The 23854-nt window shown below is 42.2% G+C and overlaps 1 non-coding gene across 1 annotated transcript; it reads left to right on the forward strand.

The window, feature by feature from the left end:
• Window positions 1–17107: 17107 nt before the first annotated feature.
• LOC120256464 lies at window positions 17108–17214 on the forward strand. The gene has a single exon (XR_005535314.1). It is a non-coding gene; the product is annotated as a small nucleolar RNA R71 (small nucleolar RNA).
• Window positions 17215–23854: the final 6640 nt, after the last annotated feature.

The raw sequence follows: 23854 nt of genomic DNA on the forward strand, positions 1-23854 counted from the left end.
GCGCAACTAAGCCCCAGTGGAGATTCATCCCTTAGACCATTCACTCTACATGGCCGCAAAGAACTCGAGGAACGGAGGTAGAATTTATCACGTCGGAGTGGAAAGGGGACGCTTCTGTACCTCTCGACTCATCCTCTCAACCCTCTCCAACCTAGCTTTGTCTAACGCTCGTGGTGTGTCACTCACTCACAAGGTTACCAACAAGAACTCTCAACCCTAGTGTCACTCTAGGGGAAATGTTCATACAATCAAGCATTCAAGGTTGGAACTCACAATAAACATCAATTTATTGAAATCATAATAGAGAAGTTCAATGAAATGAATACATCCGAGGGTCTACAATCACCCAAGTACCCACTAGGGGTTTAGCTCTCCATGGAGCTAAGTACAATCAAAAAAATCGAATGTAAAAGCAATGAATCCATAAAGAAACCCCCTCGATGGTCGTGTCGATGGTCTTGTGGAGAGTCCTCTACTCGTCGCAAGGGATCCTTTGTCCGGCCTAGGATACACCTCGCCGGATCGATGCCGACGAAAGCTCTCCCAATAACCTTCTTCCAAATGACGCGTGATGTCGGAGCCATAGAACTTCTCCAAAACCCTAGCCAATACCCCTCAAAACCCTAGCCAAAGCCCTCTCTCAAGTTGGGGAAAAGATGGAGAAAAGAATAGGGCTTTAAATAGGGCTGGAATCAGGCGACTCCATGGGCGTGGACCGTACACACGCCTGTGCGGAATTTCCACACGGCCGTGGATAATTTCTACACGCCCGTGTGGGTTCTCTGTTTCTCGATTTCTCGACGGTCGTGAACAAAGGTCTTTGCTACGAGTACATGCTACATGAGCTCGCTACGCTCTTCTACCCGAATAACTTCCCCAATTCCATATTTTTCATCGGGGTAACGCAAACGGGCACACGCTACGTCGTGAATCACTTGCTTCTTCAATGATATACATGTTAGTGGAGCTCTCGTTCTTATGTGCATAAATCGGAATGCTCAAGTGTGACTGCCTGTGTGTCCCTCCAAATGGATGTGCTCACTCGAATGTGAGGAGGTTGGCACACACTCTAGCATCTCACACCTGACCTATGTTTTCGCGTTTGAACTTTAGGAAGATTTCCTCCAAAATAGGTGCATTATGATCCACATTGGCCTATTTCCTTTATACTCGGCCTCACAACCCTACATACATAAAAGTAACATAAAAACACACATATTAGTGTAAAAACCTGAGAAAAGTAATGCTCAACATAAGGAATGAACATTTCGCATTCATATCGCACAAGCACTTATCAGTAGTATGGGGGGTGGTATGAAATTCCTGTTTTCTTGTCTTTTTGCCTTAATGATATCTTCTTGTTCTCCATGGCTTCTTTATGCCCTACAAAGCAAATAGTAGATGATTAAGCACAAAATGGGCATCAAACCTCACAAAGTACATGCAAAGTGAATACGATATATATATATATATATATATATATATATATATGAAAACACCTACATTTAGACACTTATCAAATATCGCCACACTTAAGCGTTGCTTGTCCCCAAGCAATCAACTCATGAAAAACAAAGAGACTGAAAAGTGGCTAAATACATTACCTTTGGCATCAAGTAAATATAAGACTCCAAAAGCAATGGACAATGATACATAGATGTTGAGTTATAGTCAATAAGCATAATAAAAATATCCTGTCTCATCCCTTATTTGTCTGTGCCGTATAAGTGAATCTTATATCTTATTTGCCCAGATCTGGTCTAGCCTAAGGACTTCAATCAGTACAGCTCTAGATGCTAATCACTCCACTTACAAAGAATACTAAGTCTTAAACTACTAAGTGCTACTTCAATGGCCAAGTAAGATCCTTCTAATTCTGTAGCTCGAAACTAAATCCACTTTCATCTCAAAACCTTTGGTAGGTACTCAAAAAGGTCACTAGAGTTTTTTTTTTATATTTTCATTTCATCATTCATTTCCCTCGAGTCCCGACTAACGTAGACTGCACCAACATCATTTTAAAATCTTTCTGGAGGGTGCACATGTTGGTTAGGCACAAGAGCCACCCAACTACTCGATTATAGTCTACATGGACGCATTCATGCTTCAGTAGCAGAGGAATACTGACATAGACTCATTTTTTTTTCATTCATTTTCACTTTCATTTTTTTTCTTCACCCTAGATCACATCTTCAGAGTACTCTACATGACACAAAACTAGGATTAGCTCAACAAGACTTAGAAGTTCTTAAGAGTTCATTGAAGGATAGAACTTAGTGTTTAAATGCCAAGTACTCAAAGTAGTGTGTTACGCATATAAGAGAGTTAGTGTAGTCACATTGGCTATTCCCAGGGCATCGACAAAAAATTCAGTGCACATGACAATACTAGGGGTAAAACAGGATTCAATAAAGCATAATAACAAGTAACTCACATCAATAATCCAAGCTAAAAGAATCTTACAAGAATGTACAAAGCCATCATAGGTATAGTAACACTAGCATGTAAACAATGGTCCTAATACATGAAATACATCCATCCCCACACTAAGTGTTGTACATTGCCCTCAATGTACACTAATAATGAAAAACATGCAAGAAGAAGCAATGCAAATAATAGAGGAGGGTGAAAATAAAACTTCTCCGGTTCTTCTTGTGTTCGTCGTGAGGTGTGGCCCAACAAAAGGTATGGCTAGTTATACATGTCGGGTCCGGCTTAGACCAAATGGAAGGAGGGCACACCAAGCTCCCTTAATGCTTGGGTTGCCTCCCAAGAACCAAGAAGCGCTTGTTTAACATCACGAGCCTGACGTACCTCATTCCTTACCTAAGGAGGCTTGAAAATTGTGTGGAATTTTGATAGACCCTTGTGGAGAATCCACAGGGGTGTGTGGATGCCTGATTCCAGCCCTATTTAAGGCCAATTTCAGCCCCTATTTCATTATTCTTTTCTCCATCTTTTCCCCAACTTGAGAGAGGGCGGTGGCTAGGGTTTTAAGAGATATTGGCAAGGGATTTGGAGAAGTTCTACGGCTCGACATCGCGCTCCATTTGGAAGAACGTTAGTGGGAGAGCTTTCGTCGGCATCGATCCGGTGAGGTGTGTCCTAGGCCGGACAAAGGGAACTTTGGAAGATTCGAGGCTTCTCCACAAGACCATCGTCACGACTATCGAGGGGGTTTCCTATGCATTACTTGCTTTTACATTCGATTTCATTGTTGATTGTAACTAGCTCCATGGAGAGCTAAACCCCCTAGTGGGTACTTGGATTTGTGAAGCCTAGGATGTATTTGTTTCATTGAACCTTTTATTATGCTTCCATTAATTGATGCTTTAATTGAGTTCCAATCTTGAATGTTTGATTGAATGAATACTCCCTTAGAATGACAATAGGGTTGAGAGTTCTTATTGGTAACCCTTATGAGTGAGTGACACGCCACGAGAGTTAGACAAAGCTAGATTTGAGAGGGTTGAGAGGATGAGTCGAGAGGTAGCAGAGCGTCCCCTTTCCCTTCTGGTGTGATTGATCGTACCTCCATTTCCTCGAGTTCTCTGCAGTTATAGTAGAGTGAATGGGCTAAGGGATGACCTTCCGCTGGGGCTTAGTTGAAGAGCCAACGGAGTGAAGTGTTTAAGTGATTTTAGCACCTAGGGCTTAATTGTGACTAGGGACCTTCCACCTGGACCAAAGGGTTAGGTCTACATCTAGAAAGAGGATTTATCACTTGGAATCCCTAGAATTCATTGCGATTCTATACGAGTGTGATGTGTTGAGATTGTTCGATTTCTCCTCTGGGATATGTATAGAGTCAGGCATGGCTGACCTTAGATTTGGGACCATGTATTGAAGGATCTCCACGACTCATTAATGCATTAGTTATGAAGCATAATAGAGGTTTTGCACTTGAACCGATCGTCCTAGGTGGAACAATATCCAAGGACCCCATTTATATCGATTGCCTTACCTCCCCTTTACTTGTGCTTCTATTTCTTGTCTCTTTTATTCTTGTTTACATTACATCTTGTTAACAAAACCATTACTCATCTTTCACTTGGTTAAGAAACAATTTAAGTATTTTTATTCCCTACTCCCTGTGGATACGATACCCACTCACTTGGGATTTTATTACTCGATAAACATATGCACTTGCGGGACATACGCAAGGGGCGTTGTCAGGTTCACCAAAAGCATGCAAAAGAAGCATTCTCCAAGTAAAGAAAAATTCCAACACCGAATAAGAAAAATCCATGCTCCAGCTAAAAACTTGAATCAAAAGGATAATAACCTGATATTGTGTAAGTGTGTGTAAACTCACTCAAGTCAACCTAACGTATACTCCTAAAAGCTCCAAGTGAGAAGGACTTATTTGTGTACAAAAAAAAGAAGATAGTAGCTTCACACATCCTCTAAGGTATATCCCTTTTCTAGTCTGCCGCAAAGGTAGCTTTCACACTTTCGAGGTGGTAGCTCTTTCTATTAGGGTAGTAGCTTTCACTCATCCCATAAGATAGCTCTTTCCCTCATTAGGGCATAACTAATATCCGATTTATGAGAGTAGCTTCATACTTCACAGGTGTTAGCTTTTTCCACCCCCAATGGTCAAACAAACAAACACATATTTTTTCATTTTCTCCCTTTTTCAATAGAAATTAAAACAAGAAACAAACTAAAAATAGTCCCTTAAATGTTGAACTTGAGTTTCCACAAGGTTTAATGAATGAGTAGTGCAACAAGTATTAATCGAGCAAAAATTCCTAAAAATTCAAGTAAAAACTAGAGCATGATAGTATTTAATATTAAAAATTCTCCCAAACTTAAGAATACAATCTATTGTAACTAAGGTGAACCGCCATTGGCTGCATCATCAAGAACAATGAAAGCATAAGTATAAAACATGTGTAATGTGAACTCTCCCCGCATTTAAGATGCACATTGTTCTCAATGTACGCATGCAAGCTCACTAAAGAAATATAACAATCAAAAACATGTGTGGAGATTGGCAATTGAAACAATACTCCCCTGAACTCCTAATTGTACGGTTGATGGAGCTATATTCATTGAAAGTTGAGTTCCAACAAGTTGTAGAGCACACACGACCATGTGACAAGCACAATGATCGTGTCCATGACTATTCCTTAAATTCCAACGCTCACAAGACCATCTACAGGTATACACAAGGAGGTTTAGTGAAGCTCAACAAAAACAAAATAAACTCGAGTCTATAAAGATATGAAAATAAAATACAACTTGAGAAAACTGAAAATAAAAGATAAACTCAGAAGGAAGATCCTTTCTGAGTGATACAAGTCCCAAAATAAAATATAGAAATAAAATACGAAAAACATAAAAGCAAAGAAAATAAAGACGCCTCAAGCATCGGTGTCAGGTGTTGCTGGTGGGTCTACTACCGCTGCTAGTGAAGATGATGCTGGTGGATCAACTAGTGCTGCTGAAGATAGTGGAGGAGTCAAGGGTCTCATCACAAAGGGCGAGGTAGCATCTCGCTCGAGTAACTGCTGTAGGATGTTGAGACGCACCATCACCTCTATGTGGTTCGCAGCTTGTGTTGCGCGAACCTCAATCTGCTCTATCCGTAGCATCCCTACAGCACTCTCAAGCCTCTCAAAATGATCATAGGCTCGAGATAGAGAAAACAAATGCACTGGAGGTGGCTCCTATGCTGCAGGTGGTGTCTTTGTCTCCATGTGCTCGGGCTATGGCTTTTGCGCAGGCTGGGATCCTTCTGCTGCCTCCATCTCTCCCTCAGCTATCTTAGGTGGGGGCATGATCATGACATAAACACCATCCTTGTAGCTTCGGATCAAGCTCATAAGTCTCATCATCTCTAAGCCGAGGGGAGATGGCACTATCGTCTTCTAGGCCCCCCTAATCGCGTCTAGTAGACCCATCCCGATAATGAGTCGAGTAATGTAAGGGACTGAGAAGAGAATTCCGACCCTGGCTTACTTACCCTGGTGGCAAAAGTACTTAGCCAGGATGTGTCCCAAATGAATCGGCTCACTTTGTACCATGGAATATAAATAGAGCAGCTCCTATCGATTGAGTACACCGGTGCTGTCCCCACGACTGTTCACTGACCTATAAATAGAGCAGCTCCTATGATGGTCTGGAGAGGCACATCGTCGTGGATACTCTCGGCTCATACTGCCCCTGTCCACACAGCGCTCTATATGCACGCTGTGGAGTCAAACTGTCGGGGTAATCTATTAGCAACTGCTCATACTCCTTGGTGTCTATGTATGCCTCATCGTAGAGCCCCAGTTGGACAAAAAATTGAGTAACATGCATGCTGTGGTACTATCCGAACGCTCTGAACTAAATAGTGCCCTACGCTGTCAAAACTAGAATATGATTTGTCAAACACAAATGATGCCAGTACCTCCACCGTCAGCATACAAATAGCCGGCTCTCGAATAAACAGTAACTTGTGCCAACTACCCACTGAGAGTAACGACTCTGCCTCATCCGCCATCTTATCCCAAATCTAGATCTCTCTAAGTGCATTCAAGTCCCGTAACTCGGCCTCGACCCGAACTTGAGTTTCGATAGTCGCTCAAAACGGAGCTGGTGCCTCAAGGATGTCAAATTCCATGTGCTCAGTCTTAGGAGAATGCTCTCTTGGATGCTTACTGGCTGCTTTCTTGATCTTGGAAGCCATATCTGCAAGAATTAAAAAGAAATTAATCAAATCAAACTCAAAACCTAATTCTGCAAAATTCCACACGCCCGTGTGGATCTTCAGGGTGTGAAAGTCTCATGGCTAGATTGCAAAAATCTCAAAAATACATAAAAAAAAATCACTCTAAATGCATATACTAACCATTTAATCATGATATACATGCAGAATTAACACAATAATCGAACGAAATGAAGATTGGGCAAAGAAAAGAGAAAGAAAAGCCTACCGATGAAATGAGAATGAAAAACTATGAATGCGGCCGGAAAAGTGACTCAAAAGCTCTATAAATAGACGGTGAGGGGTCAGGAGAGTGATGAGAGGCTTTCTTTAAGCGTTTGGTAGTGAAATAATGAAGTGGCGCGAGTAGGTTTTAAAGAAAAACCACCCCTCTTGGCGTTCTGTGCATCCACACCGGCGTGTGGAAATTACCCAAGGCCGTGTGACTCCCACAAGGTCACCCACAGTGACAAACACACGCCCTTGTGTACTCTTGGGATAGCTTCCTTTGCCTCTGAATGCATCCACATGGGCGTGTGGAAATTTTCCACGCCCATGTGCCTGAATTCAGGGGCACCCACATGCCCTTGCAGCGTCTCTGTCCTCCTGAGAAAAATTCTAAGTGTTCCACACACCCCTGTGGCAATTCCACAAGGGCGTGTGGATATTCAAAGGAGTATTCACAGGGGCACTCACAGACCTCTGTGTGCTCTCGAGATGGAAGAGAAGTCTCTGTAGAGTTTCACATGGGCGTGTGGAAATTATCCACGCCTGTGTGCCATTCACAAGGTCATCCACAGGGGCATTCACACACCCATATGTCTTCTCAGGATAGAGTTTTGGCACTCTGCAGAGATCCATATGCCCATGCCGGAATTACCCATGGGCATGTGACCATCACAAGGTCACTCACGGGGGCATTCACATGATCCTGTGTCTTCTCGGGATGGAGAAGTTGAGCTCTGAATGGAAACACACACCTGTGTGAAAATTCCACATGGTCGTGTCTTCTCTGGATGACTTAGAAAAATTACAGACTCTGCAGAAAAATTTCAACACACTCATGTATATATAAAGACTGCAAAAAAACAATGAAGAATTGACCAGAGAAACATGAAAACATGCTCAGACAACCTAGAAACTTTGCCAATCAAAGTAAAATATATTAAAAACACCAACAATTCAGGAGAAAAAAGCAGATAAAGCATTTAAAATTCATAAAACCACTATTAAAGCATTTATTCATGCAAGTACTAAACTAAAGCTAGAAAAATGGTAAAGACTTTGTTATCTCTCAAGAAGCACTTGTTTAACGTCACTAAGCTTGACGTACCTGACCTTACATCATGTGGGCTCATGGAGAAAAAATACCTCCTTGTCATCGCTACTAATCTCTCCACCAAAGTATGGTTTTAGCCGGTGTCCGTTCACCTTAAATGTACCCTTCTTCGGAAGAGTAATTTCAACAGTACCATGGGGTGATACTTTAGTTAGAGTATATGGCCTAAGCCATCTAGACTTAAGCTTCCCCGGAAATAGCCATAGACGAGAATTGAATAATAAAACATGATCACCGACTTTAAACTCTAATAAGTGCTTGTGTATTAGTAATATGAAGTATTCTTTTCTTATAATGAGCATTACTTTTCTCAGATTTTATTGCTTATGGAAGAAAAAAGCCAAAGTAGATTTTGAATGCACTTTCTTGATGAAATCTTAGAGTGAACAAACGTGAAGACACAAGTTGTGCTCAAAGACATATGAGTGTGTGCCAACCTCCGTTGTGCTCTAGTGAACATTCAAATTGGAGGGGCACAAAGGCAGTCACACTCATGTGTTTCAACTTGTGTAATGCTAGCAAGATTATAATCAAATGTGATTTTATTGAAGATGCAACGTGATCTACCACATGGATGTGTGCCCATTCATGTAGCCACGATGAAAGTGTGGATTCGGGAGTATTTTGACAGAGCACTGTAACAGGTTACTGTAGCAAATCATTATAGAAAATAATGTAGTAGTTACTATTCACAGACCGCTGAAAAATCGATTCCAGTAGATTCACACGAGCTTTTGGAAATTTCACATGCCCGTGTGGATGCCCGATTCTAGCTTATTTATGTCGTGACTTCAGCTCATTTTGAGAATCTTTTTTTTTTCCATCTTTTGCCCATCTATTTACCATCTTTGGAGGCGCTCGCAGCTATGGTTTGGAGAGGCGTTGGCTAGGTTTTCGGAGTGGTTCTACGGCCTTCAATGCCGCATTCCTACGGAAGATAGTTATTGGGGGAGCTTTCGTCGGCATCGATTTGGCAATGTGTGCCCTAGGCTTGTTGAGGGAACCTTTGGAGAAGACGCATCTACTCCATAAGACCATCGACATGGACACCAAGTGGGTTTTATTCATGGATTACATATCTTTACTTTCAATTTCATTATTGATTGTATTTTTGCTCTATGGAGAGCTAAACCCCTAGTAGGTACTTGGACTTGTAAACCCTAGGATGATATTGTTTCATTGACCTTTTTATTATGCTTTCTTTTAATTGATATTTTAATTGAGTTCCAATCTTGAATGTTTTTTGAGTTGATTTTCCTTTAGGGTGACACTAGGGTTGAGAATCCATCTTGGTAATTTTTGTGGATGAGTGACACACCATGAGGGTTAGAAAATGCTAGATTGGAGACTATTGAGAGGGTGAGTCGAGAGGTAGCTAAACATCCCCTGTCCCCTCCGGTGTGATTTATCTTACCTCCACATTCTAAGAATTCGTTGCGATCACAATAGAGTAAAATGCTAAGAGACAAACTCTGCTGGGGCTTAGTTGCGCAAGCAACAGAGTGAACCATTGAAGTAATCCTTAGTATCTAGGGCTTAGTTGTGACTAGGGGTCTTTTGCCTGTACCAAAGGGTGAGATCTATATTAGGGAATAGGGTTTATCACTTGGAGTACGTAGAGCTTTAGCCAACCTTACACAGTGTGAGGTATCAAGATTGAGCTATTTCTCCACCGGGGCATAGTGTAGGGTTAGTCACGGTTGACCTTAGGTTTAAGACCGTGTGTTTTAGGATTTCCATGATTTATTAAGCATCAGTTGAGAAACATAATGGTTGGTCTTGCACTTGAAACAATAGTCCTAGGGTGAGAAATGTCCGGGTGCCCCAATTTTTGTCGATTGCCTCTCCCATCTTTTTATTTGCTTCTCCTTCTTCTTTTCTTATTTCTATTTTCATTGATTTTGTTCACAACACTATCAATTCATCTTCATTCTAGTTGAATAACAATCTTTGTGTTTTTGATCACTATTCCTTATTGATATGACTACCCACTCACGAGGGTATTATTACTTCAACAAACCTGTGCACTTGCGGTTGACATGCAAAAGGGCATTATCATACTCCTTCGGATTCTTGATATACTTGTCATGCCACTTCCAAAGTCTTTCCTTATAAATCTGAGCATTCTCATATACTTCCAATCTCCATTTATCCAACTCATTGAGATGAAGCATTCTTTGTTCCCCCCTTTAGTTAAGTCAAAGTTCATTGCATTGATGGCTGATAAGTGCTTGTGTGATAAGAATACGAAGTGTTCTTTTCCTTATGATGAGCATTACTTTTAACGGGTTTTAAAGCTAATATGTGTGTATTTATGTTACTTTCATGCATATAGGGTTGTGAAGCCGAATCTTAGAGAAAGAAGCCAATGTAGATCGTGAGTGCACCATTTGGAGGAAATCTTAAAAAGGTTCAAACACGAAGACATAAGTCGGGTTGAAGATGCAAGAATGTGTGCCAACCTCCTTGCATTCAAGCTAGCACAATGATTTGGAGGGGCACAGAGGCAGTCACATTCTAAGTATTCTGGCTTGTGTATGTGTAACAAGATCTCCACCAACGCGGCCGTTCATTGAAGAAACAAAGCGATATACAATGTAAACGTGTGCTCGTTTACGTTACCTTAATAAAAGCATGGTTTTGGGAGTGTTCCCGACCGGTGCTATAGCAGCACTGTAGCAGGTACTGTTCACGATCGGCCGAAGAAGAAGTTATCCAGAGAAGCCACAAGGGCGTGTGGAAATTCCACACGCCCGTGCGTTAATTCCACACGGGCCGTGACAAGGTCCCCTTGCGTATATCTCGCAAGTGCACGGGTTTGTCGAAGTAATAATCCCGGATGAGCGGGTATCGAATCCACAGGGAATAGGGAATAAAAATACTTAATTCGATTCTTAGCTATGTGAAATACCAATGATGATAAGTGTGACAATGATTCAATTCTCAACAATAAAAACAACAAGTAAGAGAGCAAAAGTAAAGAAGGAGGGTAAGACAATCGATAAAGATGGGGTACCCGGATAATGCTGCGCCTAGGATAATTGTTTCAAGTGCAAGAACCCTCTATTATGCTTCCTAATCAATGCAATGGGGAGTCGTGGAAATCCTTAATTACATAGTCCCAAATCTAAGGTTAACTATGCCTAACTCTATATATGTCCCGGAGGAGAGATTGGATAACCTCTCAACCTCGCACTCGCATAGAGTTGCAATGAGCTCTAGGGATTCCAAGTGATAAATCTCTTACTAATTATAGACCTAACCCTTTGGTCCAGGTGGAAGGTCCCTAACCACGATTAAGCCCTATATACTAAGATCACCTCAACGCTTCACTTCGTTGCACGCGCAACTAAGCCCCAACGGAAGTTTATCCCTTAGACCATTCACTCTATTATGGCAGCAAAGAACTCGAGGAACGGAGGTAGAATCTCTCACGTCGGAGGGGAAAGTGGACGTTCCTGTACCTCTTGACTTACCCTCTCAACCCTCTCGAACCTAGCTTTGTCTAACGCTCGTGGTGTGTCACTCACTCACAAGGTTACCAACGAGAACTCTCAACCCTAGTGTCACTCTAGGGGAAATGTTCATACAATCAAGCATTCAAGGTTGGAACTCACAGTAAACATCAATTAATTGAAAGCATAATAAAAAGATTCAATGAAACGAATACATCATAGGCTTCACAAATATCCAAGTACCCACTAGGGGTTTAGCTCTCCATGGAGCTAAGTACAATCAAAGAAATAGAATGTAAAAGCAATGAATCCATAAAGAAACCCCCTTTATAGTCGTGTCGATGATCTTGTGGAAAGTCCTCTACTCGTCGTCCAAGGATTCCCTCATCCGGTATAGGATACGCCTCGACGGAAGCTCCCCTATCAACCTTCTTCCTAAGGAATGACGATGTCGGAGCCATAGAAACTCTCCAAAACCTTGGCCAATACCCCTTAAAACCCTAGCTGAAGCCCTCCCTCAAGTTGGGGAAAAGATGGAGAAAAGAATAGTAAAATCGGGGCTGATTCAGCTTTAAATAGGGCTTTAATCGGGCGACTACACCGGCGTGGATGCTTCACGCGCCCGTGTGGAATTTCCACACGGGCGTGGATAATTTCCACATGCCCGTGTGGATTCTTTGAACTCCTGTTTTCTAGGCCGGATGTGAACAGTGCTGCTACAGTGCTTGCTACCTTGTTGCTATAGTGCTCTGCTACAGTATCCGGCATGAATAGCTTCCCGAATCCATACTTTCATCGGAGTAACACAAATGGGCACACGTTCACGTCGTGGATCACTTGCTTCTTCAATGATAGGCAAGTTGGTGAAGCTCTTGTTCTATGTGCATAAGTCGGAATGCTCGAGTGTGACTGCCTTTGTGCCCCTCCAAATAGATGTGCCAAACTCGAATATGAAAAGGTTGGCACACACTCTAGCATCTCACATCCAACCTATGTCTTCGCTTTTGAACCTTAGCAAGATTTCCTCCAAAATCGGTGCATTGTGATCCACATTGGCTTCTTTCCTTCATACTCGGTCTCACAACCCTACCTGCACGAAAGTAACATAAAAACACACATATTAGTGTAAAAACCTGAGAAAAGTAATGCTCAACATAAGGAATGAACGCTTAGCATTCATATCACACAAGAACTTATCAAACTCCCCCACACTTAAGCTTTTGCTTGTCCTCAAGCAAAAATTAAAACGTTATGTGCATCAATGAAGAAAATATTAAAAGTGCTTGGCCTTAGGTTCACCAAAGTATACAAAGAGAGCATTGTACAAGTAAGGGAAATTTCAACACTAAATACGAAAAAATCAATGCTCTAGCTAAAAACTTGAATAAAAAATGATACAAAACGCGAAATCGTGTACGTGTGTGAACTCACTCAAGTCAACCCAAAGTATACTCCTCAAAGTTCTAAGTACAAGGGCTTATTTATCTACAAAAGCGACAACAATTTCAAAGATGGTAGTAGCTTCACACATCCTCTAAGGTAGCCCTTTCCAAAGCGGCCGCTAAGGTGGCTTTCACACTTTCGAGGTGGTAGCTCTTTCTACCGTAGTGGTAGCTTTCACTCATCATATGAGATAGCTCTTTCTCTCATTAGGGCATAGCTAGTATCCGACTTATGAGAGTAGCTTCATACTTCATAGGTGGTAGCTCTTTACATCCAACAAGCACAAATAAACAATAAAACTATTTTGTTCTTTCTTTTCATTTTCCATGTTTTTTTCATTTTTTTTTTTACACAAAACACAACTATAACTAGTCCCTTTAACATCGAACATGAGTTTCCAAAAGAGTTTAAAGAGTGAGTAGTGCAACAAAAGTCAATTGGGTAAAAATTCCTAGAAATTCAAGCAAGAACTAGAGCACGAAAACATTCAATGTTAAAAATTCTCCTAAACTCAAGAATACAATCAATGCAACTAGGGTGAACCGCCATTGGCTATGTGAGCATATATTAATCAAGAACAATAGAAATAAGGTGTGCACTATGAAACTCCCCTCCCTCCCCTCCCACCCCACCCTTAAGTTGTACATTGTCCCAATGTACACATGCAAGCTCACTCATAATGTATATCAATGAAGAATATATGTGGGAGAAGCAATCAAAACAATATAACCCTGACTCCTAGTGTTGCGTTTGATGGAGCTAAGTCCTTGGGCATAATGTTCCGACGGGTTGTGAAGCTCACACGGGCAAGTGCTGAAGCACCTTGGCCGTACCCATGACAAAGTCTCAATTCCCATGATGACAAGACCATCTGCACATATACACGAGGGGGTTCAGTGAAACTCAATAAAACAAAAATAACTTGAGTATACAAAAGATAGAGCAATGAATACAACTCGAGACAACAAAATGAAAATAAACTTAGAAGGAAAATCCTTTCTGAGTATACAAATCCAAAATAAAATGCAGAAAATAAAATGCGAAAAATAAGAACAAAGAAGGTAAAGACGCCTCAAGTGTCGGTGTCAATAGCTAGTACATCCTGCTTTCCTGCCGGTGAAGATGAAGTCGGTGCTTGAAAAAAATAAATGAAGATTGGCAAAAGAAAAGAGAAAGAGAAGCTTACCGACAAAAATGATAATGAAAGACTAGAAAAACGGCCGGAAAACTCAATTAACAACCCTCTAAAACGATGGTGAGAGGTCAGGAGAGAGCAAGGATGTCTTCTGAAAATGTTTGAGTGTCAAAAGATGAAGAAACCCAAAAAGATTTTAAAGAAAACCTGCGATTCTAGCATTTCTGTACATCCACACTGGCGTGTGGAAATTGCCCACGCCCGTACGCCTCATTACAGGAGAGCCACAGGGGCGTACACACGCCCCTATGTGCTCTCGGGAAAACACTCCTTCGACTATGATCGCTCGCACAGCGGCATGGAAAAATACCCACGCCTGCAGCGCCCGACCCATGTGGCGACCGCGACACCCCTGTGTCTTCTCTGGACACCCGAGAAAAATACCAAGTGTTCCACACGCCCGTGCAGAAATTCCGCACGGGCGTGGACATTCACATGCCCATCTCGCAGGGGTAGCCACACGCCCCTGTGTCTTCTCGGGATGGAGAGAACTCCTCTGCAGAGTTTCGCACGGGCGTGTGGAAATTATCCACGCCTGTGTGAGTTCACAGTCGCCCTACGTAGGCGAGTCCACGCCCCTGTGTGCTCTCGGGATAATCTGCTACACTCTGGAGGAATTTACACGCCCGTGCGGAAATTACCCACGGGCGTGTGACAATCGCATGGTCGTTCACAAGGGCAGCCGCACGCCCCTGTGCCTTCTCTGGATGAGCTCGCAGTGCAAATCTACGGGCGTGCGGAAATTTCACACGCCCGTGTGTTTTCTCTGGATGACTTAGAAAAATCTACAGGCTCTGCAGAAGATTTCTGAACATGTTTACACACTCAGAGCCTGCTCTATTATGCAATTTTTACCAGTGAAAAACATGAAATAGAGCTCAAACGACCAAACTTCACCAATTCCACATGAAAACACACGATTAAAATTCAAAGTTCACAAGGAAGCACAAGCATCTAAGAAATTAAGACACCAACACTTAACAAATTATTCATGCAAACAAACTAAACTAAAAGCTAAGAAAACAGTAAACACTTGGGTTGCCTCCCAAGAAGCACTTGTTTAACGTCACTAAGCTTGACGTACCTTGTCTTACATCACGGGGGTTCATGAATGAAAGTTGCCCTCTTACCCATGGCTTGAAAGCATGATGTGCAAAGTCTCTTGAGGGTAGAGGGTGTATTATCGGGCTTCGGACCACCTAACAATGATACATCCAACTTCTTCGGTTCACGTACGTCTCCAACAGCCTTGGAGTGTTTCCGGTGGCGTCTCCTAGCCCTCTTCATTTTCTGGAGCACTTTCTTCAAGATTCCCGAGGTAGATAGTACTTCTTCTGTCGAACCAAGCATCATTAGTTCTTCATAATCCTCCTCTTGGTCGAACAAACCTTCATACAGGTCCGGATTGAACATCTCCTGCATGTATTCATCAACAATCTCATCAGTAGTGTCTAGAAAATATAAAGTATCATCGAAATCAAGAGAATGCCGCATGGCTTCAGCAAGGCGGTATGTGAGCTTGTCATCTCCAACTCTCAATGTATGCTCTCCGGCGTCCATGTCAATCAATGCTTTGGATGCCCGCAAGAACGGTCTCCCAAGTATCAAGGGTACATTCGCATCCTCATCGACACTAGCACTACAAAGTCAACCGGAAAAATGTACTTGTCCACCTTGACAAGCACGTCTTCAATGATGGCTCTCGGATGTCGCACTGTTCGGTCCGCTAGTTGTAAAGTCATCCGAGTAGGCCTAGGCTCGCCCAAGCCTAGCTTTTGAAAGAAGGTGTATGGCATGACGTTGATACTGGCCCCTGAGTCCGCCAATGCCATTTCTTCAACTAGATTGCCAATATTACACGGAATGATGAAGCTTCCCGGGTCTTTCTTCTTGTTCGGTATGTTCTTTTGCAACACTGCCGAGCATGAAGCATCTAAAATCACTAAAGCACTTTCCTCCAACTTCCTCTTGTTAGTCAACAAGTCTTTCAAGAACTTCGCATACTTAGGCATTTGGGCTAATGCTTCAACAAAAGGAATATTAATGTGGAGTTGCTTGGACAAACTCAGGAACTTCTTATATTGTTCATCCCCTTGGTCATTTTTCAATCTAGAGGGATAAGGGATTCTTGGCTTGAAAGGTGGGGGTACCACATCTTTCTCTTTGCTTGTTCCCTCTTCAACCTCTATAGCCTCGGGTGCGTGTTCTTTTGGCTTCTCACTCGGAAGCCTACCTTCAATCTCACGACCACTTCTCAAAGTGATCGCCTTCACGTGCTCTCTAGGATTGGTCTCTGTATTGCTCGGCAAGCTTCCATGTGGCCTTTCAGAGAGAGACTTCGCAATTTGCCCCACCTGATTTTCAAGGTTATCAAACGAGGCGGTGTGGTTGCGAAGTGTAGACTCGACTGATTCAAACCTTGTATTTGCAGATTGTATAAATCTAGTCAAGTGCTTCTCTAGGTCACTCATTCGGGTTTCCAAACCTGAGACTCTGTTTTCCACCTGAGGGGCTTGTTGTTGTTGGAAACCCGGTAACCCTATGGCCTTTTGTGGACCTTGATTACTCCATGAGAAATTGGGATGATTCCTCCAACCCGAATTGTAGGTATTGCTATATGGGTTTCCTTGAGGTCTTATGCCATTACCTACAAAATCAACATTCTCTACCGAAGAACCATCACCAATAGAAATCGGGCAATCGGAGGGAGCATGTCCTCCACCACACCCATTGCAATTAGTCACGGTTGCCACTCTATTTGAAGTTAGAAGATCTAACTTCTTACTCAGATTCTCCACTTGAGCCGCCAATGAAGTTACCGCATCTATTTCATGGAGACCGGCCACCTTTTTCTTCTCCCTAGCATTCCATTGGTAGCTGTTTAACCCCATTTTCTCAATTAATTGACGGGCCTCATCGGGGGCCTTGTACTCGGGTTCAAACCATTGTAAAAGGTTTGAACAATCATCCACTCCGGGAATCCGTGTTGCGGGCACTTTCTCAGGAGCTCCTTGAACTTTTCCCATGTATCGAATAGAGACTCCAATTCCAACTGAACAAAGGATGAGATCTCGTTCCTAAGCTTTGTTGATTTTTCGGGAGGGAAATAACGAGCAAGAAAAGCTTCCACCATCTCCTCCCACGTGGTAATTGACGCTGTAGGTAATGAGTGTAGCCACTGCTTCGCTCTCCCCTTTAGGGAAAATGGGAAGGCTCTCAATTTGATGGCATCATCCGTCACCCCATTTATCTTCACAGATATCACACACCTCGAGAAAGCTCTCTATGTGACTATTTGGATCCTCATCGGCCAAACCATTGAATTGTGCGGATTGCTGCAATATGTGGATGAATGCGGCTTTTAGCTCAAGTTCGAGTCGTAATCGGGGGATGCACAATACTCGATTGTGTCCCCAACACTAAAGGTCTGGCATAATTGGATAATGTTCGCTGTTGCTCATTCTGTTCTGCCATGTTTTCAGATTCTTCTACTTCCAAATCAGTTGGATTAGACTGTTCTTGTACAGGCTCTTTCCCTTTTCTTCTAAGTGTATGTTCAAGCTCAGGATCTCCTTCAATTAATGTTGAGGGATTCCCTTGGGTCATAACCTGGAGATGTACCCAAAAAGAAGGAAAAAGAAATCAGAACGATAATAGAATAAGAAGATAGGAAATAGAATGTATAGTGAAATAGCTAAGAAAACAAAGTGCAAAGTATCTCTAAACGCCTATTCCCTGGCAACGGCGGCAAAAACTTGACAAGGTCCCCTTACGTATATCCCGCAAGTGCACGGGTTTGTCGAAGTAATAATCCTGGATGAGGGTATTGAATCCACAGTGAATAGCGAATAAAAATACTTAATTCGATTCTTAGCTATGTGAAAGATCAATGATAATAAGTGTGACAATGATTCAATTCTCAACAATAAAAATAACAAGTAAGAGAGCAAAAGTAAAGAAGAGGGGTAAGGCAATCGATAAGGATGGGGTACCCGGATAATGCTCTGCCTAGGATAATTGTTTCAAGTGCAAGAACCCTCTATTATGCTTCCTAATCAATGCAATGGTGAGTCGTGGAAATCCTTAATTACATAGTCCCAAATCTAAGGTCAACTATGCCTAACTCTATACATGTCCCAGAGGAGAGATTGGATAACCTCTCAACCTCGCACTCGCATAGAGTTGCAATGAGCTCTAGGGATTCCAAGTGATAAATCTCTTCCTAATTATAGACCTAACTCTTTGGTCCAGGTGGAAGGTCCATAGCCACGATTAAGCCCTAGATACTAAGATCACCTCAACGTTCACTCCGTCGCACGCGCAACTAAGCCCCAACGGAAGTTCATCCCTTAGACCATTCACTCTATTATGGCCGCAAAGAACTCGAGGAACGGAGGTAGAATCTATCACGTCGAAGAGGAAAGGGGACGCTCCTGTACCTCTCAACTCACCTTCTCAACCCTCTCGAACCTAGCTTTGTCTAACGCTCGTGGTGTGTCACTCACTCACAAGGTTATCAACGAGAACTCTCAACCCTAGTGTTACTCTAGGGGAAATGTTCATACAATCAAGCATTCAATGTTGTAACTCACAATAAACATCAATTAATTGAAAGCATAATAAAGAGATTCAATGAAACGAATACATCCTAGGGTTCACAAATACCCATGTACCCACTAGGGGTTTAGCTCTCCATGGAGCTAAGTACAATCAAAGAAATAGAATGTAAAAGCAATGAATCCATAAAGAAACCCCTCGATAGTTGTGTTGATGGTCTTGTGGAAAGTCCTCTACTCGTCGTCCAAGAATTCCCTCGTCCGGTATAGGATACGCCTCGCGACGGAAGTTCCCCTACGAACTTTCTTCCTAAGGAATGATGATGTCGGAACCATAGAACCTCTCCAAAACCTTGGCTAATACCCCTCAAAACCCTAACTGAAGCCCTCCCTCAAGTTGGGAAAAAGATGGAGAAAAGAATAGTAAAATCGGGGCTGATTCGGCTTTGAATAGGGCTGGAATCGGGTGACTACACGGGCGTGGATGCTTCACGCGCCCGTGCGGAATTTCCACACGGGCGTGGATAATTTCCAAATGCTCATGTGGATTCTCTGAACTCCTGTTTTCTAGGCCGTCTGTAAACAGTGCTGCTACAGTACTTGCTACCGTGTTGCTACAGTGCTTTACTACAGTGTCCGGCATGAATAGCTTCCCGAATCCATACTTTCATTGGAGTAACGCAAATAGGCAAGTTGGTGAAGCTCTTGTTCTATGTACATAAGTCGGAATGCTCGAGTGTGACTGCCTTTGTGCCCCTCCAAATGGATGTGCCAAACTCGAATACGAGGTTGTTGGCACACACTCTAGCATCTAACATCCGACCTATGTCTTCGCGTTTGAACCTTAGCAAGACTTCCTCCAAAATCGGTGCATTGTAATCCACATTGGCTTCTTTCCTTCATACTCGGCCTCACAACCCTACCTGCACGAAAGTAACATAAAAACACACATATTAGTGTAAAAACCTGAGAAAAGTAATGCTCAACATAAGGAATGAACGCTCCGCATTTATATCGCACAAGCACTTATCAAGCCGTGTGAAATATTCACATGGGCGTGTGGATTCCCGATTCCAGCTCTATTTAAGGCCGATTTCAGCCACGATTTGAGCATTCTTTTCTCCGTCTTTTCCCCAACTTGAGAGAGGGCTGCGGCTAGGGGTTTGATAGGTATTGGCTAGGGATTGGGAGAGGTTCTATGGCTCTGACATCGCGCTCGGTTTGGAAGAATGTTAGTAGGAGAGCTTTCGTCAGCACCGATCCGGTGAGGTGTATCCTGGGCCGGACAAAGGGACCTTTGGAAGATTCGAGGCTTCTACACAAGACCATCGTCACGACTATCGATTGGGTTTCTTATGCATTACTTGTTTTTACATTTGATTTCATTGTTGATTGTAACTAGCTCCATGGAGAGCTAAACCCCCTAGTGGGTACTTGGATTTGTGAACCGTAGGATGTATTCGTTTCATTGAACCTTGTTATTATGCTTTCATTAATTGATGTTTTTATTGAGTTCCAATCTTGAATGCATTGATTGTATGAATACTCTCTTAGAGTGACACTTGGGTTGAGAGTTCTTGTTGGTAACCCTTGTGAGTGAGTGATACACCGCGGGAGTTAGACAAAGCCAGATTGGAGAGGGTTGAGAGGGTGAGTCGAGAGGTAGCGGAGCATCCCCTTTCCCCTCTGGTGTGATTTATCCTATCTCCAATTCCTTGAGTTCTTTGTGGTCATAATAGAGTGAATGGGCGAAGGGATGACTTTCCGCTGGGGCTTAGTTACGAGTGCAATGGAGTGAAGCGTTGAAATGATTTTAGCATCTAGGGCTTAATTGTTGCTAGGGACCTTCCGCCTGGACCAAAGGGTTAGGTCTACATATAGAAAGATGATTTATCACTTGGAATCTCAGAACTCATTGCAATTCTATACGAGTGCGAGGTTGAGAGATTGTTCAATTTCTCCTCCGGGATATGTATAGGGTTAGGCATGGTTGACCTTAGATTTGGGACCATGTATTAAAGGATCTCCACGACTCATTAATGCATTAGTTAGGAAGCATAATAGAGGGTTTTTGCACTTGAAACGATTGTCCTAGGCGGATCAATATCCGAGTACTCCATTTATGTCGATTGCCTTACCTCTCCTTTACTTGTGCTCTCTCTTTTGTCTCTTTTACTTTTGTTTGCATTACATCTTACCACAGAAATCACTATTCATATTTCTCTTAGTTAAGAAACAACTTAAGTATTTTTACTCTCTATTCCTTGTGGATATGATACACACTCACCTGGGATTTTATTACTTTGACAAACCCGTGCACTTGCGGGATATACGCAAGGGGTGTTGTCAATGGCCCAATATGCTTTATGCTCAAGTTCTACGGGCAAATGACACGATTTACCATAAACCAAATTGTAGGGAGTGGTACCTATTGGAGTCTTATATGCTGTTCTATGAGCCCATAGTGTGTCATCTAAGCATTCTGACCAATCTTACTTTCCTTGTTTCACTGACTTTGTTAATATTCTCTTAAGCTCTATATTCGTGACTTCCACTTGACCACTCATCTCCGAGTGGTAGGGGGTAGCAAGGCAATGATGTACTCCATAATGCTTCAACACCTTTTCAAGTTGAGTGTTGGAAAAATAAGTTCCTCGATCACTGATGATAATTCTTGGGGTTCCAAATCGAGTGAACCTCTTCAAAAATTTAACCATGGTCCGAGCATCATTAGTAGGCAGAGCTTGAGCCTCCATCGATTTTTAACATAATCAACAGCCACCAAAATATATTGATTACAGTTGGATTTCGGAAATGGTCCATGAAATCAATACCCCACACATCAAACACCTCGTAAAATTACATCAGATTCTGAGGCAATTATTCCCGTCGCGAAAGATTTGCTGCTCTTTAGTAATTATCACATCGAAGAACAAACTGATGTGTATCCTAAAACAAAGTTGGCCAATAAAACCCAGCAGCCAAGGCTTTTTCAGCAGTTCTCATTAAGTGACAATACCCCAACCATTCTTGAGTGACAATGTGCAAGTATGTCCCAACCTTCTTCTCTTGATACACATCTTCGGACCACATGATTTGCACAAATGCAAAACAAGAATGGATCGCCCCAAAAATATTTCTTTAAATCATTGAAAAACTTATTCTTTTGTTGGAATGTGAGTCCTTGCTTAAGAACTTTACCTGATAAGTAATTTGCAAATTCTATGAACCATGGAGTGTCACCTGATGCCAATCTTTGGACTGAATACAAATGGTCATCGGGAAAGAAATTGTTAATTTCCTTGTTTGATGGCTCTTGCCTTTCACAACCTTCTAATTGAGACAAATGGTATACAAATACATTTTCGGCCCCTCTCTTATCTTTTATCTCCATATTAAACTCTTGCAACAGTAAAATCCATTGGATCAACTTCAGTTTATCATCAGCCTTGTTCATGAAATAATGAAGTGCCGAGTGATCTGTAAATACCGTGACCCTAGATAAGATGAGATATGGTCTGAACTTGTCAAAGGCAAACACCACTGCTAACAACTCTTTTTTCTATAGTAGTGTAGTTCTCTTGAGCACTCGTGAGATTCTTGCTAGTATAATAGATTGGTTGGAACTATTTAACCTTCCTTTGCCCCAAAACTGCTCCAATAGCATAATCACTCACATCACACATGATCTCAAATGGTTTGTTCCAATCCGGTGTAATTAGAATTGGTGCTTGCATTAATTTCTATTTCAGCAAATTGAAAGCAACCAAGCAATTATCTCCAAAATTGAAGGGCACATCTTTTTCTAGGAGTTTGTCAATGGTTGAGTGATTTTTGAAAAATCCTTGATGAACCTTCCGTAGAAGCCTGCATGGCCCAAGAAACTACAAACTCCTTTCATATTTATTGGTGGAGGAAGTTTGTCTATGACTTTGATCTTTGCCTTATCCATTTCCATCCCCAATAGGCAGATGTTGTGATCAAGGACAATGCCCTCTTGGACAATAACGTGACACTTTTCCTAATTAAGAACAAGGTTTGCTTCCTCACATCTCACCAATACTCTCTCTAAGTTTCTTAATCAAATATCAATGAAGTCTCCAAATACCGAAAAATCATACATGAATACCTCCATGATGTCTTCTAAAAGATCATGAAAAATAACATTTATGCAGCGTTGAAATGTCGCCGGAGCATTGCACAATCCGAAAGGCATTCTTCTATAAGAAAAGGTCCCGCAGGGGCAAGTAACTGTTAATGATTCAATGATGATGAGTGTGATAATGAGTGTGATAATGATTCAATTCTCAACAGTAAAAGCAACAAGTAAGAGAGCAAAAGTAAAGAAGGAGGGTAAAGCAATCGATAAAGATGGGGTACCCGGATAATGCTCCGCCTAAGATAATTGTTTCAAGTGCAAGAATACTCTATTATGCTTCCTAATCAATGCAATAGTGAGTCGTGAAAATCCTTAATTACATAGTCCCAAATCTAAGGTCAACTATGCCTAACTCAGTACATGTCCCGAGGAGAAATCGAACAATCTCAACACCTCACTGATAAGTGTTAAATGCGATATGAACACGAGCGTTCATTCCTTTTTGTTGAGCATTACTTTTCTCAGGTTTTTTACATTAATATGTGTTTTTTGTGTTACTTTTTATGCGGGTAGGGTTGTGAGGGCCGATTATGAAGGAAATAGGCCAATGTGGATCATAATGCACCTATTTTGGATGAGATCTTGCTAAGGTTCAAACGCGGAGACATAGGGACAGGGTGTGAGATGCTAGAGGTGTGCCAACCTCCTCGCATTCGAGTGAGTACATCCATTTGGAGGGGCACAAAGGCAAGCACACTCGAGCATTCCGTCTTATACATACAAGAACAAGAACCCCACCAACATATATATCATTGAAGAAGCAAGTGATTCACGACGTGAACGTGTTCCCGTTTGCGTTACCCCGATGAAAGTATGGAATTGGGAAGCTATTCAAGTCAAAAGATGTAGCAGAGCACCGTAGGAAGTACTGTAGCAGCACTGTTCATAGCCGGCCGAGAAATCAGAGAAACAGAGAATCCACACGGGCGTGTGGAAATTATCCACGCCCGTGTGGAAATTCCGTACGGGCGCGTGTAGCGTCCACGCCCGTGGAGTTGCCCGATTCCAGC

The sequence above is a fragment of the Dioscorea cayenensis genome, unplaced genomic scaffold (assembly GCF_009730915.1).
Source record: "Dioscorea cayenensis subsp. rotundata cultivar TDr96_F1 unplaced genomic scaffold, TDr96_F1_v2_PseudoChromosome.rev07_lg8_w22 25.fasta BLBR01001455.1, whole genome shotgun sequence".
Classification (NCBI taxonomy): domain Eukaryota; kingdom Viridiplantae; phylum Streptophyta; class Magnoliopsida; order Dioscoreales; family Dioscoreaceae; genus Dioscorea; species Dioscorea cayenensis.